General features: G+C 44.1%; 1 protein-coding gene across 2 annotated transcripts in view; it reads right to left on the reverse strand.

The window, feature by feature from the left end:
• LAMB3 (laminin subunit beta 3) overlaps positions 1-15434 on the reverse strand; it is a 122900-nt gene that overhangs the window by 52506 nt on the left and 54960 nt on the right. The window contains exons 3-4 of one of the 2 annotated variants that reach the window (XM_035122653.2): positions 4284-4400; positions 2307-2480 (exon numbers count right to left, since the gene is read on the reverse strand). The gene's annotated coding sequence lies outside the window, so the exon portion shown is untranslated. The remainder of the gene's footprint in view (positions 1-2306; positions 2481-4283; positions 4401-15434) is intronic. The other variant, XM_035122655.2, reaches the window with a different exon arrangement.

The following is a 15434-nucleotide window of genomic DNA, read 5'->3' on the forward strand; positions in this document are numbered from 1 at the left end:
AAGGAGGCTGAGTGGAAGGAGACAGGGAGACTCCTCAGAGGCCCCACAGAGCGTCTTGCCCTGGCTCACCCCATGGGTGGCTGGCCCTGCCCCCGCGGGCACAGAACACGCATGCGACCCCAGGCGCCCGATCGGCTTGCTCCGCCACTGGTCAGCTGTTTTGTAACAATAACGTTTACATTTTGTGGAACCTATGAAGGTACCTATACTGAGTCAGACCATTAAACCAGGGCCTTCTCCCTATAAAACATTGCGCTCTACCACTCTGTGGTCTGATTGCTGGGATATTCAGATTTCCTCATAACAGCTGCACCTATTGGGTCATCAGGCAGGATAACAGAGGGATTACTGGTGACTGTGTCGCCTTTTCCCACTCTACCCTCTGAAAAGCCAGTGTCTGGAAAAGCCCTGCCTTTCAGTTCATTTTTCTGCTTTCAAATAGGGTTGACAACTTCTTACTGCCGCTGCTCCTTTGCCTTTAAGCATCTGCTGGATATGCAAAAACTTAGCATAGGAAGCTAACCTTTCCCACTCCTTCATCCTGTGCCAGAAACAGCTGTACTTGCTAAGATTTCTGAGTGTCGCATCAGAACAAAACAAGGCTCAGGAGGAGAACCAGCAAACAACAACAACCTCTACTCTAAAAAAAATCAGGGGCTTCCATATATGTGCATATATGTGTGGAATAGAACATGGATAGGAACAGAACTTCAAATATCTTATCAAACGGCCCTCTACTTCTCTGGGGATATATAAAGAAGTTGTGAGCTCAATTCAGACTGTGCGTTCAATTCAGGTCTGGGACTGAAAACAAATTTCTAGGCTCAGAATGCGCTCAGAGACACCCTGTTAATTCTAACTGGGTGTCTTTTGCATATGGTTTTAGCTTGTGTTGTATCTTGGTGCTCTAATAAAAGAAAGTAAATCTTCCCACCTCTGAGGCAGAAGACTCTCAGCCTCAGCCTAGAGAGCTGAGCTGCTGCCCCTCAGAGTTGACAATACTGAGCTAGATGGACAAGGAGTCTGACCTGGTATGAGACCATTTCCTAACCCGAGCACTACATTTACAGCAACTAGCAAACACTTTACTCTCAAATGCTGTTGTGTATTATTTTATCTAAGCCACATTTTACAGCACATAAGAACCATTCTCTGTTCTCATTTCCAAAAAGTATAGGACCAGAATGCTGTCTCAAGCATTTATTGATTTGTCACCCTGACCTAACTCCATTTTCAATGAAAATCAAGATCTATAGCTCCAGGGTTTAAAAAAGGGAAGATGATGAACAGTTTCCTAAAGCTACAAGATTTGAAGGCTTGGTTGGGAGTTTTCTTCTGCTCTTGGGTGTGGCAAGAATGCTGGTAAGTGGGTAGAGAATCTGGGTGTGCCTGCTTTTGTAGGGCTTGCTCAGACTCCAATTACTAATGCTGCGTCGCCAAATTTTTTAGTGTGGAATCTTGATTCAACAAACCACCTTGCAGTCAACAGCTCTCAGCTTGTCAGGAAAGATTAGCAGTTAGAAAATGAGAGGGGGGGCAGTTTTCTTTCAACTTGGTGCATGAATATCAGATGTACATGTGGAAAAGGAATTTTATTAAAGAGATCTAATCTACAAACGCCAGTTGCAAAAACTCAGTGCAAAATAAGAAAACACCTCTCTTCCCCGTAATTCCTAGTCATACAGGAAACTGAAGGGCGGAAGCAGCAACTAAACAGCAGACTTGCATATCAACCCATAACACCATCTCATCATAGCTGCCAAGTTCACCCTTTTTTTAAGGGAAATTCCATTATGCTGAATAGGCTTCCTCGTGAGAAAAGGGGAAACTTGGCAGCTATGCATCTCATACATATTCACAAAATGGGCTAGAAACTTGGCGTGGCTTCGCTGAGCTCCCATAGGCTAAGCTGCTACAATTTAATAGGATGTTTAGGGTTTCCCTGGAAGATCTCAGAACCCAGGCAGGTTCGTATGAGATTGTCATCCATGTGTTTGCAACTGTTTTGCCTATTTTTTTTTTTAAAAAAAGGACTCTGTTGGAGGAGCTAAGAAAAACAAATCATACCCATTTATCCCTGCAGCAATCCACTTTTCCGAATATAACCCAATGCATGTGAACAAAGGCCTTGAGAGAAATCAACCACACTGGGTATGAATCAGTACTTTTAAATTATCGCTTCCTGTTTTGAGAATTAGCCATCAAACACTAAGGAGATTCACAAGCTGATAAGCTGACATTAAAATGCCAACCTGCCATAAATGATCTCCTGTTGCAGTTCAGTGGCACTAAGTAGACAGACTCACCTGCAGGTCAAAGTTCATTCTCAACTTTGTCTTCCTTCCCTTCTGCCATTTCCCTTCACAAGGAAGGCAGCATAGCCCTGAACCCCGGTTGATGGAAATCCCGGGGGGGGGGGCTGTGTGTGCTGTGGCTCTCAAGTCCTGCTTGTGATCTTCCCATAGGCATCAGGATGGCCACTGTGAGAACAGGAAGATAGATTAGATGGGTCTTTAGCCTGGTCCAGCAGGGCCTTTATTTGGTTCCTATTGGCTCTATGTCAGGGATGTCCAACACGTCGATCGCGATCTACTAATCGATCCCTGCGAGGTTTTTGTAGATCGCGGTCGATCGCTGGCTCCCTTCCGGCCCGGCCCCCTCTCCATGTGCTGGCCTCTATTGCTGCAGAAGGGAAGCCAGAGCTTAGAAACGGAGGCTGTTATCTGACCAGCGATCATAAGGTTAGATCTTATGCTTCTGTTCCTCCCCCAAACAGGGGTCTTGCCCCCTCCCTCAGAAGAGCTGCAAAAAAGTCACTGAACCCCTAAGAAACGGGGCATTTTCCCTCCCTAAAAAAGCCCCTTAAAACAGGGTCGATGACCTGGATCTGCAGTAAGATACAGCCTAGATGGTCTCTGGCCTCTTCAGCAGCCTCAGCTTTTGTCTCCTGAGACAGACAGATGCCAACATCATGATAATTTTTATTCTCTTGCCAATTATGCTATTTTAAAAGTGCATTTTATATTTTACTTCCTTTAATAATGTTTCCTTTTTTGGTTAACTTTGCTGCATTAAATGTGCATTTTGTACTTCATCTCCTTCGCAATGTTTGATTCTGGGTTGTTTTCTTGTAGTTTTTTCTTCTTTAAAATATAAAGTAGCATAGAAACTTTATATGTTTCTTTGCTACTTTATATGCTATGGTCCATGGGGTCACGAAGAGTCGGACATGACTAAACAACAAGAAAGCATAGAAAATCATCATCAACATCCCCGTCAGGCATCCCCAAACTTCGGCCCTCCAGATGTTTTGGACTGCAATTCCCATCTTCCCCGACCACTGGTCCTGTTAGCTAGGGATCATGGGAGTTGTAGGCCAAAACATCTGGAGGGCTGCAGTTTGGGGATACCTGATCAACATCATCTCCACAGTCTTTCCCATGAAATACAAGTCAAACTTGTATTAAAATATTGGTTTCACCTTTTAAGTTGCATTACTGAAATAAATGAACTTTTCGACGATGTTCTACTTGTTTGAGTTTTTTGAGTTTCACCTGTAATTTGAAAGCATTATTGAGCCAAACCTCCCCTCCTCAAAAATAAATTGTTCTGGGACTAATTCAATAGTGTAGTGTTTTTTAAAAAAAAATATTCCTGACCCTGGATGCAGATTTCAGTAATAAAAGCCAGCAGTTGGTGATGAATATGAAATAATCCCCTCCCCAAAGAGCAACCAAGAAAGACAGTTACATAACAATATTATTTAAGTTCATAGCTTTTGATACAATTATTCACAGGGCAAGCCCGTTAAATCATACACAGCAGGCTTGAGTTGTTTCTTTTTTAAAAATGTATTTGTGCAGCTTAAAATGGCAAAACATTAAATCCTGGGCACCCCAAAACGCCACCCCTTCGCCCTACGTGTGGGCACACGCCTCAATTCGGGCGCCGGAAGGAGAGGTCTCCCCTCTTGCTGGCTGGGGCAGCGCCTGGGCTCCGACGTCTCGCCGAGCCCCTCATCCGCTGACCCTCGACCCTCTGACGCGTCTCTGAGCCCCTCCTGCACGCTCTGTTCCCCATAGCGTTGCCAGGGCTCAGACACCTCACTGAGCCCTCTCTCCATTCCACTCCATTCCTCATTCCCTCCTCCTGACTCGCTGCTTGTGCTGTCGCTGGGTGAAGTGCTGGTCAGGATGACAGGGGGAGGCTCCCTGTAGGGAGTCCCCCTGACAGTGGGTTACAACATTAAAAGACAATATTAAAAAGAGTTTTAAACAACTTACTGTACAATCACAGGACTAAGACAGGCCCTTAAAATGTACATCGTAAATGCCAAAAGCCAGGCTTCGTCTTCAGCACTCGCTGAAAGCTGTGTAATGAGGGAAGAGGCAGTTCCACAACTGTAAATAAATCATATTCATAATCATAATCACAATAAAAATAACTACTACTGCTGCTGCTGCTACGACTACGACTTCAGTATGTTCAGGTTCTTTGTGGCTATACTGAATTGCTAACAGTCCAATTCTATGCAGGTCTCTCTATGCAGAAGGCAGAGAACCTCTAAGGGCACCCCACCCCTTTTCTCTTGAAAGAATCCTCGTTGCCAGTGTGGTCCTGTGGCTGCATCTCTACCTGAGGAAGTCATAGGTGTCTCATTGCATCCTCTGCCCTGAACAGTTCAATTATTGGTGGAGATAATCATGAAGCAAAACTTCTGAACTGAGCAATAAAGATTTGTTCATTTGTTATGTAGAACTACTGTACTTTTGCGTGTATAAGACTACGTTTTTTTACTCTAAAATAATGTTTAAAATATGGGCTCGTCTTATACAAGCATAGTAAATCCCCCCCCCAATTTTCTTAAATCGGAGTCCCCCAAAATAGGGGGCGTCTTATACATGGTGGCGTCTTATAGACAGAAAAATACAGTATTTGTTTATTTGTTTGTAAAATGTGTGTCTTAGCCTTCAGCAATTTCCATGCAATTCACAATCAATATTAAAACAAAAATAAAAACACAGTATGATAGCCATTTTCTTGAGGGTGGGTTTGGCTAATTTTTAACGCATTTTTACAATGGATATGCAGTGATCTTGTGTAAGTTGCCATGTGTTCCAATTTTCTTTTTAATATTCTCTTGCTGCTTTGTCTTATCTGTGTTGGGGGAGGGAATGCGAACCTCTTAACTGGACAACTGACCTCAAGTCTCGCCTACTGGAGATCAGCTGACCAAGGTCTAGCAATATGGGACTCTGCATGGCAACCAATGTATTGCTGCACGGCTAAAGTCCCATCTGACTAGAAGGGTGCACCATTCTGAGCTTGTCTATACATTTACACATACAGACACAAAACCTACCCTAAGCAAACAGGACTGGAATGTTTCCTGTTTGGGGTCATTGACCAATATTGCAGTCAGAGTGACAGCCAAGGCTGACATTGCTGAATTTAAATGTCTGCTGCAATGACTACATTCCATTTAATGGAAACAAGATGACAGAATTCAGAGAGAAATGAAAACTGGACAACAGAAGAAAAAGGATGGTTGAGATGTATGCATGTGTCCCGTCCCCCACCCCATAGCTGCCAACCCTCCCTTTTTTTGCGGGAAACTCCCTTATTCCAAGCCACAGCTGTCAACTTTCACTTTTTTTTGCTGGAAATTCCCATATTCCAGCGCCGTTTCCCGCTGCTATCCTGGATTGTTAGATATACTGTAGACCAGGGGTCAGCAAACTTTTTCAGCAGGGGGCCGGTCCACTGTCTCTCAGACCTTGTGGGGGGCCGGACTGCATTTTTTTTTAAAAAAGAACGAATACCTATGCCCCACAAATAACCCAGAGATGCATTTTAAATAAAAGGACACATTCTATTCATGTAAAAACATGCTGATTCCCGGACCTTCCGCAGGCAGGATTGAGAAGGCGATTGGGCCGCATCTGGCCCCCGGGCCTTAGTTTGGGGACCCCTACTGTAGACTGTCCCCGAGACAGGTGAGGCTGCTGATCCCTTATTTTCAAATCCGAAAGTTGACAGCTATGCCCCACCCACTAGTTTTCAGCTCTCTAGTAAGGTTACCAGGTGTCCACTATCTGAGTGGACAGTCCTCTTTTTTCACATTATGTTCACTATTTTTTCCCCACAAAATAGTGGACATTTTTTTTTATTCAAAAGCTTTATGATAAAATGGTACGTAATCTAAAGCTGTACAGTCTAAGAGAATAAGGATAGGAGAATCGCGTTTTGTCTTTTTTTTCATAAGTAAGAATGAGACAAAGATCGAATATCCATTGAACTCGATTCTCCAAAAAAATTATTAATCATACTCAATTGTTTCACAAGACATTAAAAAAAATGGGGGGTGGGGAGGCGCCTCTTGCCTGTTCCTGACTCACGGGGAGAACAAAAGGGAGAGGCGTGAAAGAAAAAGACGCCTCTTCCTGTTCCTGATGCACAGGAGCAGCAGCAAATAAGAAAATATATAATTTAATTTAATTTAACACACACACCCCTGCTTGTCCGCTATTTTTTGGAAGCAGACCTGGCAACCCTACTCTAGAGAAAGGAAGTTCAACAGCTGCAAAGCAACCATATCTTCAGTTTCTGTAAGAAGACATGCAGGAGCTGGTTGTGGGCAAGGTACCAGCAGCAGTCGGCATGGTTGGCTATCTAACAGGATCCACATGCAGTTAGAAACTCAGATATATAAGCTATGTGTCAAATGGCTCCTTAAGCCAGAGTTACAGTTGCCCAAATGGCCTAGTAGCCATTTTGGGGTCAGACAGCTCGACAGTCGTATTTTTCAATACAACCTTTGGGTTCCTGAAATTCATTCTGATTGTTCAGATAATAAAACATAACAGATAGAATTCTACAGGATGTTTTTGCTAGTGTGTGAAAAGAGTCAAGATCCAAGGCTCCCCAGGTATGCAGCTCCAAATGGTGAAGACATTGGGTGACATCCTGGTGCCCAGGCATCTTCACTTGGTCACAAAATGCACCTGGCACCTGGTGAATTTCAAACGCTAGCTAACAGATAACCAGAGACACTCAGAATTGCAGGAGGCTGACATCAGCATGCACTGGCTGGTTATAACAGAATCCCTGAACTACCGTAAGCGTCCGCCCTCCCAATAACCATCAGAATAACCAGAGTCCTTTTCTTTTCCCATCTCCTCTGAATGCAGTCATTTTCTGTCTGCAGCATTGGCCACCTGTGTTATGTAATCTCTGTTCCATGCTAGTAACCAGCAAGTCATTTATCCTTCAGGAACCAAAGTCCACGTACTGCTGACCTTTGCCCATACTGAAACCATGTGGAACTGGGAGATGTGGCAATGGTCTCTTGTGCCTTGTCAATAGACAAGGGTAAAAATAACACTGTGCAATATTTGGAAAGTGTTGCTGTCTGGCTGAAAGAGCTGCTAGACACAGTGTGTGCCCCTGTCTCTCACGACATCCCCAACAATGTGATCTTTAGAGATGCACAGGAATGGAACCAAGCCTATCTGAAGACACAGGAAGCTCCCTTATAATGAGCTGGACCATTGATCCATCCAGCTCAACGAAATACTTAAGAATGATAAAAAGTTAGGATTTCAATATGAAATTTTAACCTTTCAGAGAGAAATAATTGAAAATGATAAGAAACTAATATCGAAAATGTACAATCTGTTGCTGGAATGGGAAACGAAAGTTGAAGAGGTTAAATCAGTCATGATTAAATGGGCACAAGATGTGGGACACAATATCCAGATGGAGGAATGGGAAAAACTATGGAAGAATGAGATAAAATTCACAGCATGCGTGGCAATTAAAGAAAATTATATGAAAATGATGTACAGGTGGTATTTAACTCCTGTCAAATTAGCAAAAATGTACAAAACTAAAGAAAGTAAGTGTTGGAAATGTAAAGCAACAGAAGGGACATTTTTTCCTATGTGGTAAGACTGTAAAATTGTTTTAAAATATTGGGAAATGATTCATAATGAAATAAAGATGTTTAAAATAACCTTTCCTACTAGGCATTACAGGAGTGGATTTACCAAGATCACAAAAGAATTCGTTTATGTATGCAACTACGGCCGTACAAACACTATTAGCACAACAATGGCCTCAGTCCAGTATACCTGAAGGAGCGTCTCCACCCCCATCATTCTGCCCGGACACTGAGGTCCAGTTCTGAGAGCGTTCTGGCTGTTCCCTCGCTGCGAGAATCCAAGTTACAGGGAACCAGGCAGAGTGGCACCCGCCCTGTGGAACGCCCTACCAGCAGATGTCAAAGAGAAAAACAACTACCAGACTTTTAGAAGACATCTGAAGGCAGCCCTGTTTAGGGAGGCTTTTAATGTTTAATAGATTATTGTATTTTAATATCTTTCAGGAAGCCGCCCAGAGTGACTGGGGAAACCCAGCCAGATGGGCAGGGTATAAATATTATTATTATTATTATTATTATTATTATTATTTAACATTGGAAAGAAGAAAGTGTCCCAAACTAAAGAAGATTGGCAAGTTGAATTAATGGAATATGCTGAAATGGCAAAATTGACAATGAAATTAAGAGGAAGAGACGACAACGAATTTAAGGAGGAATGGAAGGACTTTATTGCATATATACAGAAGCAATGTACACAGGTTAACACATTAGCAGGGTTTTAAGATTACTTGTAAATTTATTACGAATGGAGAATAAGTAATTCAAATGGTTAAAATTTCACAATGGACACGCAGCACGTTGATATACAATGGAACCAATAAAGGGAATAGGGGGAAGTCAACTGTTTTGTTTTGATCTGTTATTGTTGTTTGTTTTAATTTTGCTATTGTTGAAAACTAATAAAATATAAGGGGGGTGGGGAGATCCATCCAGCTCAGTATTGTCTACATTGATCAGCAGTGGCACATCAGGATTTCAGATGGGTGACTCTCCCAGCTATACTTGGAGATGCCAAGAATGGACCTTTTGCATGCAAAATGTATGTTCTGCCAGTGAGCCACGGCTCTCCCACAAGGAAATATTCCAAGGCTCAGCAATAAAAAGCACTGCATTCTTGATTTCAGGATGTATCCAATGTGGCACTGTGAGTGCAAGTGTTTCTGCCTGCAGAATGAGATATCCTCCCCCTGCGCATCCCCCCAAATCTGTTCCAGTGGTTCCCCCATCCCTCTTGGAGCAGATTTGGGGAGGGTGCGTGCATGGTGGTAGAAGAGAAACTCCCCCTGCACAAGCAGAAATCCTTCATGTTCCCTATTCTTTCGCAGCCTCCATTAATAATAATAATAATTTATTATTTCTACCCCGCCCATCTGGCTGGGTTTCCCCAGCCACTCTGGGCGGCTTCCAACAGAAAAATAAAACACAGTAATCTATTAAACATTAAAAGCCTCCCTAAACATTGTTTTTGATGAACTTTCCCTTCTGAAATTCCTCCTTCAATCTGGTCCAGAGAAACAACAGCTTTTTTGGACTTCTGCTCACTGCAATTCTTTCCACATTCCTGACCAATACTCCTAGGTTGTCCCACTCCATCCTTCTGCCATTGGAATCCTTTGTCCACAGCTTCCCTCCTGTCCAGCATGAGCACCAGCAGAGCCTTGGGTATTTGAGTACGGACTCTGACACAAACTGGGAAAGGATTCCTCTAGAACAGATGGACCCCAAACAGGGCCATCTTAAGGGTATCCAGCGCTGTGGTGCAAAAATTACTCCAGAACTCCCCCCCCCCGTTTCCCTCCCAGCAGGCAGGCTGGAGGGCGGCTCCGACGGGGAGGAGGCTCCAGGCACTGCGCGGCATGCCGGAGGCAGGCAAGGGCTGCGTGGAGGGCGCTGCCGGCGGAGGTGGAGGAGGCGGGCAGCAGCTGGAGGGCGCTCTGACGGTGGGGATGAGACTCCGGGCGCTGCACAACATGGTGGAGGGCAGCAAGCTGTTGCCGGGAGGTGCCGGGTCCAGCCTCACCTCTTCCTTGGCGCCCTCCAGAACTTGGTGCCGTGGTTCCCTGCACCACTGTCCCCTATGGGCAAGACGCCCTGGCCTAACCCCAAACCAATCATCCAAAAGTAACTTTGCAGTTGCTTGAGAGGGCTTCTGCCCCTGAGCCTGCCTTGAAAAACACCTTCCTGGTGAGAACTGAATACCATGGTGTAACTACTGTATAACTGTAAGCAAAGGCATGGCATGGCTCATATGCTTGCCAATGTTTCTTTAAGGCGGCTGGTGGCCTGACCAGGATGCCCCACGTCACCAGGACTACACTAAAGACTATGGAATGTTTACAAACACTAAAGATCAATAAGGAGCTCAGCTGGGCCATATAACTTTACAACACGTAATCCTTAATGAAACAACAGATCAGCAGCCAGCTAAGTGCTCGCTTGCTGCTCATGGGTCTGCAGACATGAGCAATTCCAGGTCCTATTGCAGCTATAAAGATTACGGAGGGACACTTTCCTCACCACGGGCCTTTGTTCACAAAGGTGGCTGATAAGCTGTGCCATTTATCCCAGTCCTGGGAACTTGAGCCAGCCCATGTGCACATCAGAAAGAGGATGCAGCTGGGAAGGCAGGACCTTCTATTGAGCAGCTCCCTAAATTCAGCAGTTACCTGCATTATACCGCTGGTCCAGCACTAAACTGTCTGTGTTATTTAGCCACCTGAGCACTCAACACAATCAGGTTTTGATTGGTACATATTTATTGGCTTTTGTGGAGATGTAAACCCAGGTGGCGCTGTGGGTTAAACCACAGAGTCTAGGGCTTGCTGATCAGAAGGTCAGCGGTTCGAATCCCTGCAACGGGGTGAGCTCCCGTTGCTCGGTCCCAGCTCCTGCCCACCTAGCAGTTCGAAAGCACATCAAAGTGCAAGTAGATAAATAGGGACCGCTCCGGTGGGAAGGTAAACGGCGTTTCCGTGCGCTGCCCTGGTTCGCCAGAAGCAGCTTTGTCATGCTGGCCACATGACCCGGAAGCTGTCTGCGGACAAACGCCGGCTCCCTTGGCCTATAGAGCGAGATGAGCGCCGCAACCCCAGAGTCGGACACGACTGGACCTGATGGTCAGGGGCCCCTTTACCTTTACCTTTAAACCATCTTATAAATATGAAGGCTAAATAGGGTGTGGATTTTTCCATGGTTTATTTCCAGTGATAAAATGCTAGCTTGCTATATCGCTTTCTTCATCCTGTGGTTTGAAATCAAAAGTGACTCTCAAAGAGTGAGCCATTGTTCATCTCCACACTGAGAAAATGTCTTTGGACTCCATCACGACCATTGGTCAGGGATAATGGGAGGCCACTGTGAGAGGCAACTTCTGGAAGTCAGTATGTTGCTGCCCCTTCATCTAGCTTCTTTAGGAAGATATGCAGAAGGCCTTTGCTTCAGTTCCTGTCTCCTCCAGGTTAGGAGAGACCCCTCCCTGAAACTCTGGAGTGTCTGCTAGCTGAATGGACAAATACTGAGCCAGATGCACTGAATGGTCTGATTCAGTATAAGGGAGCTTTCTGCGAAAAATATAAACAACTAAACAAAAGAAATTTGCCCACCTCACCAACATTGCAGTCACAGTTGCTCAAACTTGATCATAAACTACTTTAAACATAAACACTGAATCATTTCGTTTTGATGACTTGTATAATATTTTTCATTGTGACTGCATCTGCAGCTAGTACACATATTCCAAAGGAAGCCCTGAATCAGGGAAGTTTTGAATGTTTGATGTTTTATTATGTTTTTATATGTGCTGGAAGCCATCCCAACCAGATGGGTGTGGTATTATTATTATTATTATTATTATTATTATTATTATTATTTGCCCAATGACCACCCTTGTGGTTGCAGCCAAAGAGTGGGATGAGAACCCTGTCTTAATCTGTGCTCTTAAGATGAGAAAATTCACCTCCCTTGGTGAGCCAAATTTACTTATCTGTTTCTTGCAGCAACCTCACAATAATGTTTATCTAATTAAAACAGCAATCTTACATACACTGAACTCAGAGGGAATTACTTCCAAGTAAACTAACATAGGATCCAGCTGCAGGAATAAAGGCAGGCATTAGTTGATTGCAGCAATACTGCACCTCACCAGAACAACTAAGCACAGAAGCAGACATTACTACGACAGGGCTGTTTGCAAATAATGCAAATATGTTTAGGATAGCAGCGCAGGTGATTATTTTTGTGACATGGTGTTCACTGCATTGAAGAACACAATGTTCTTCTGGAAAATATTATCCTGAGATCCTGAACCTCTCTGACTCATATTTTGTACTCTCTTTTCTTTCTGCACTCAAGCATGTACCCAGAGACAATGGAACAGACGTCAAGAAAAACACAGAGGCACAATCTTTTACTGGCTTGCTGTTCCATCTCAGAAAGCTTTTATAATACGCATGACACTATCATTCACTTTCTCGGATTCTCTCATAATATTCAAACTCAAGGCAATCCAATGAAGCTGAACATTGTAAGATTCAGAATGGAGAAAAAGAAAGCACTTTCCACACAAAACTATGGAGCTTAATGCCACAAGATGCAGTGAAGACCACCACTTGGGTGACTTCAAGAGAAGATTAGACAAATTCACGGAGGAGAGGGCTACTGATGGCTACTAGTGGCAATGATTATGGTTCTCCCTCCACTACTTCTGTTCTCCTCAGCACAAATAGTTGGGTAAAGGTAAAGGGACCCCTAGCCATCAGGTTCAGTCGTGACCGACTCTGGGGTTGCTCATCTCGCATTGTTGGCCGAGGGAGCCAGCATACAGCTTCCAGGTCATGTGGCCAGCATGACAAAGCGGCTTCTGGCAAACCAGAGCAGCACACGGAAACGCCGTTTACCTTCCCGCTGTAGTGGTACCTATAAAAAAAAAACCATTGTAGCTCTTCTTTTCAGAGAGCTACAATGGCAATTCAATAAAATGGAAGTGCAGATAGTAAAGTTGGGAAGGACTTTGCTACAAAAGTTAATGAGAGACTGAAAACTAAGAGTGAATGCGACAAGAATGGGCTCCAATTTTATTGAACATTTACTACTGTATTTTCCAAGCTTGGGATACACCCAGTTTGATTTTGAGCATCCCAGGGAAAAGGAGGACAGAGGTCACGTACCTTACAAAGTTGTGTAAGAGAGGGAATTTCAGCAGTGTCTGAACCACATTAGGGGTTTTTGTTTAGTTGGGTGGTTGTTTTGCAGTATCACTGCTTCTTGCTGCTCATGAGTCATGATCATCACACACTCACCAATGTGTAGTTATTTCACTGCTTCTGCCCCTTTATCCCAGGATTTTTCAGACTTCTTTTGCAATTGCTTTTTGCATTTGATTGGCTATCCTTGAGCTCTTGATTTGCGCTTGAGTGAATCAATTACCCCTTCAATAACAAAAATAGTACATGACCTCCGTCCTCCTTTTCACCTTGCTACCTTGTTTGAGTCCTGCTCACAAGTCTTATACACAGAACAACAGCTATACAATATATCAGAAGAATGATCAGGCCTTAAAACACAATCAAAATCTCTCAGCACTCCACTCGCCCCTTTGTCTAGTCAGCGAACACCCAGAAATGGGACTGGGCTTTCTGGGAAATAATGAAGATTCCCTACACCTATCAGCCACAGTGTGGGCTGCATCAAGAATCCAAATGCTTCCTTATTAGTCTTTGCTCTGATATCATAGGCTAAGAGGGGCAAAAGTGGCTTGGCTGATGAGGCTGAGCCACAACACTAGCTTCTGGCAGGTGTGTGGCTGTCAATTACCAGGAAAAAGATGGGCAAAGGAACAGAGAGGATGCCATAGTATTGGTGCACCAGTGGAGCCAATCCAGCACTCCCACCGGTGCACCGGTGCCATGGCAACATACCCACTGCGCGGTCACTACCAGTAAGCAGCAGCAACTCACCTGCCAGGAAGCATGCACTGCATACTCCACCTCACCAGGTAAGCCACTTCTGGAGAAGGGGAAATCAATGGGATCTCCTTTCCAACAGGCATAAAGCAATGGATGCATTATCATGGTTGTTTAATGTTTCAACAAGCACATTTCTGTCCCTCTTGTGAATCACCCCCCCACACACTTGAGAATGGCTTGCCCTACTTAACAGCATGATGACAGTGTGATGCTATGTAAGGCCCACTGAATTCAATGGAACTTGCTCCCAAATAAATATGTTTAATATGTCATCTCAGCTTCATTCACCCCTGTGTTCAACCTATGTTTGAAATGCCCTGTGTCAGATGCCCTTTTTTAACTATGCACAGCCCCTCAACCAAGACTGCAATTGAGGAAGTCTACTGGAAGAGAATAAAGGTATCATCGCTGAAAGTAATGAATCAGAAAGCAACACATCTGAGTAACACTCCCGAGATTTATCAAAAAACCATGGTGGGCACCCTATATGTACCACCACCAAGCCCACACTGCCACCTATTCTACTGGATACAACAGAACTCTTCTTTCAATAACTCTTCTTTCAAATTTCCATAGGGGGAGGGGACCCTGTGGAGGCATCTGCAGACACATGGGTGCCCATGGGTGCCACGTTGGTGACCCCTCACTCCCCATTGCTTCCTTGCCTTCCAACTTTTTTTAGCTCGGCAAGAAAAGAAAAACCTAATAATATTCACAAGAAGTTCCTAGCTGATTCCATGCTCTACAAGCTGTTAACAAAGCCTAAGGGATTCTCTTATTCTTAAAGTCTTTTCCTGCATGCTGGTGTAAACTTGCAAATGCCAAGTGGTGAGACAGTATCTAGGGGGCAATTAACCCAAATTGGTGCAGTCCTTAACCCTTGATAAATAGGAATAACTGGGTAATGCATCAATCCTTCAGGGGGGACTTCATGGCAGTTTGATGATGGGGGTTCAGTTCATTACTAAGGTACAGTCTGTCAGCCTGAGTGTTCATGACTGAACACTTCAGTCCCGAATTACTTGGGCAGAAATCCCTTTGTACTCTTCCTGTATCAGGTCGGTTTATGTTGTAACATCTAATTCAATATGCAGTCTCTTGAGAGTGTACCTTATTTTATGATGTACTGGCTGTGAACCTTGGTTTTTTATGGTCGGGGGTTTGTACTTTCCTCCTCTTTCTTTCTTTATTTTATTTCATATTTCTTACTGGATTATTTTTTTAAGTTCATAATAAAGCATTGAAGCAGAAAGAGAAGACAAATGTGCATGTAGCTTGCAAGCTTCAGCCCAGTAACAGCTGGCGACAAATCATAACATAGATGTTCTGAGGGGTCTGCCCTTTCCTTCTCCCTCCATCTCCAGGGCCCACCCTGTGACATCATTGGGGGACATCCTAAGGGTCTGGGATACTCCTGACCTGGCAATCCTATTCAGAATCCATTATGCTTCTTGCACTAGTGTACTGCATGAGGTTTTGGATTTCCACCCTCCCCACCACTGGATAATGAGCCTTCGTATTATGTTTCT

Source organism: Zootoca vivipara, chromosome 7, assembly GCF_963506605.1.
Source record: "Zootoca vivipara chromosome 7, rZooViv1.1, whole genome shotgun sequence".
In the NCBI taxonomy this organism is placed as follows: Eukaryota; Metazoa; Chordata; class Lepidosauria; order Squamata; family Lacertidae; genus Zootoca; species Zootoca vivipara.